Source organism: Macaca nemestrina, chromosome 9 (genome assembly GCF_043159975.1).
Source record: "Macaca nemestrina isolate mMacNem1 chromosome 9, mMacNem.hap1, whole genome shotgun sequence".
Lineage (NCBI taxonomy): Eukaryota > Metazoa > Chordata > Mammalia > Primates > Cercopithecidae > Macaca > Macaca nemestrina.
Genome location: NC_092133.1, coordinates 738,063 through 740,581, shown reverse-complemented (window position 1 = coordinate 740,581; position 2,519 = coordinate 738,063). Strand labels below are relative to the sequence as shown.

The 2,519-nt window shown below is 53.8% G+C and overlaps 1 long non-coding RNA gene across 1 annotated transcript; it reads right to left on the bottom strand.

The window, feature by feature from the left end:
- Positions 1–1,292: 1,292 nt before the first annotated feature.
- Positions 1,293–2,078, bottom strand: LOC139356149 (uncharacterized). Its single transcript, XR_011607559.1, has 3 exons — positions 1,819–2,078; positions 1,512–1,783; positions 1,293–1,478 (listed from the first exon to the last, which is right to left on the bottom strand). It is a non-coding gene; the product is annotated as an uncharacterized lncRNA (long non-coding RNA).
- Between the last annotated feature and the right edge of the window lie 441 nt (positions 2,079–2,519).

Below are 2,519 nucleotides of genomic sequence, written 5' to 3'. Positions count from 1 at the left end.
TCCTGAGAGCACCCCCAAAGCCACAGGTCATGGCACCTTGCCCCCAACTTTACCCCATTAGGAGAGGGAAGATGTGCCCAAAGGAACTGGTGAGCCACAGGCAGCGGATTCCTGGGCTGCAGCTTAAAACAAGACACTTGTTCCCTCATGGTTCTGGAAGCCAGAGTCCAAGATAGAGGTGTAGGCCTGTGCTCCCTCAAAGCTGCTCGCGCCAGGGAGACCCCTCCTCGGCGCTTCTGCTTCTGGTGACTCCGGGTGTCCTCAGCATCACCCAGCCCCACCTCCGTCTTTGCAAGCCTCTCCTTTCTCCCATAAGGATGCCAGGCATTGGATTTCAGGCCCATACTAAATCCAAGATGATCTCATCGTGATATCCTTAACTTTTTACATCTGCAAAGACCCTGTTTCCAAATTGGTCACATTTATAGGAACGCGGGCTTAGGACTTGAACGTATCTTTTGGGGAGATACGATTCATCCCTCATGAGCATGGGTTCAGAGAGCAAGGGCTTTAGCATTACCGAGATCTTAATCCAAGTTTCATGTCAGGATTTAATAAACGGGAGGCTGACCTGCCGGGGAGCTCAGAAATGCAAGAGCAAGACACGAGCGTAGAGGAGGTTCCCTGGGCGCCTCAACAATCCAGGCTTGCAGCTGCAGGTGCAGAGGAGGCGAAGCCGTCTGCCCATTTCAGCCTCAGAACAGTCACAGCCCAGCAGCTGGGGGCCTGTCCATGATGACCATTCTACTCCAGAGCCCACACAGAGGGCCTTGTTCACCCTGCAGCCGCCTCGCTGTGCTCCAAGGATCAGCCTCACGATAAGGTCAGAAAGAGCCCTGGCTTCAGGGTCTGCCCTGCGTGGCCGCCAGCTCCCTATGTTCAAACCGATTTGCCTGCCATTTCTCTTCCTATCCCTCAGACCCACCCACCCAGCCTGGGCCAGGCCTGGTTCTAGGGCGAGGCCAGTGGTGGGGGACAAAATAGTCACGGTTTCTGGGTTCCTGGTCTGGCAGTTTGAGTGGAGGCAAGCAAGTGCCGCATAAAATAAACAATGGCGAAATGGTGATGAGTTGCCATTACCCCGTGAGGCTAAACGCCGCAGGCTCTTCCGCGTGGCCTCAGGCCCTGCCCTCTGTGAACCCAGGTCACCCCCAGGACGCCCGGCGCCTGCTGCGCCGCCTCCCTCCTCCCGTGGCTCGGCCTGGCGGGCGGGTGCTGCCTGCCTGACTCGCACACTCTGCCCGCGCAGGTCGGCCAGCGCCGTGGCCAGGAGAGCCTCAGGAAGACGCGGCTGCCACCGTTTGGAGTCTTTGCAGACTGTTGAGCAGGTCTGAGAATGAGCTGCTCTGAGGGTTTTTCCTAACTTACTATTTTGATATAACGTCAAACATATGTAAAAGTCACAAGAATATGACAAGGAACTGCCATTAGGGCCTTAGCCGAATTCACCAACTGTTCCCACTTCTCACCAGCGTTACCTTCCCGCGGGTCCCACTTCTCACCAGCGTTACCTTCCCGCCTTCCCGCTTCTCCTCAGGGCGTCACCTTCCCGCCTTCCCGCTTCTCCTCAGGGCGTCACCTTCCCGCCTTCCCGCTTCTCCTCAGGGCGTCACCTTCCCGCCTTCCCGCTTCTCCTCAGGGCGTCACCTTCCCGCCTTCCCGCTTCTCCTCAGGGCGTCACCTTCCCGCCTTCCCGCTTCTCCTCAGGGCGTCACCTTCCCGCCGGTCCCGCTTCTCCTCAGGGCGTCACCTTCCCGCCGGTCCCATTTCTCACTGGCGTTACCTTCCTGCTGTTCCTACTTCTCTTCACGGCGTTACCTTCCCGCCGTTCCCACTTCTCACCAGCGTTCCCTTCCTGCCAATCCCACTTCTCTTCACCGGTTACCTTCCCACTGTTCCCACTTTTCCTCACAGCATTACCTTCCTGCTGTTCCCACTTCTCTCTGGCGTTACCTTCCTGCTGCTCTGCCGTTCACTCATGTTTATGCATGTTTGCATGTTTGTGTGTGTGTTTACATGTGTTTGCATGTGCATGTTTGCGTGTGCATGTGTCTGCACATGTGCATTTCCCTGAATCGCTTGAAGTTGAATGTGCTTGAGAGTTGAAGACATTATGCCAGTTTACCGCTAAATACTTCAGTGTGTGCTTCCTAACAAAGACACTTTTTTCACTACCACAGTATAGTTGTCAAAATCAGGAAAGTTCATACCAATGAAATGTCTAATCCAGAGTTCGTTCTCAGATTTCATCAATTGTGCCTAAACGTCCCTTTAGCTTTTTCCCACTATGTGCTGGATCTAATCCAGGACCGCGTGCCTATGACCTTTCCAAAGTCCTAATTTCCATTCTTCTTGAACGGTTCTTGTAGCCCTTCTTTGTATTTCTTGACCTTGAAATTTTTGTGAGTGTTGGTCAGTGACTTTGCAGAGTGCCGCTCAGTTTGGGTGGACATTCAGATTTTCCATTTTATTCTAAGGTGGTTTTGGTAAATTATATTATTCAAGGAGTTTCCCCCGTT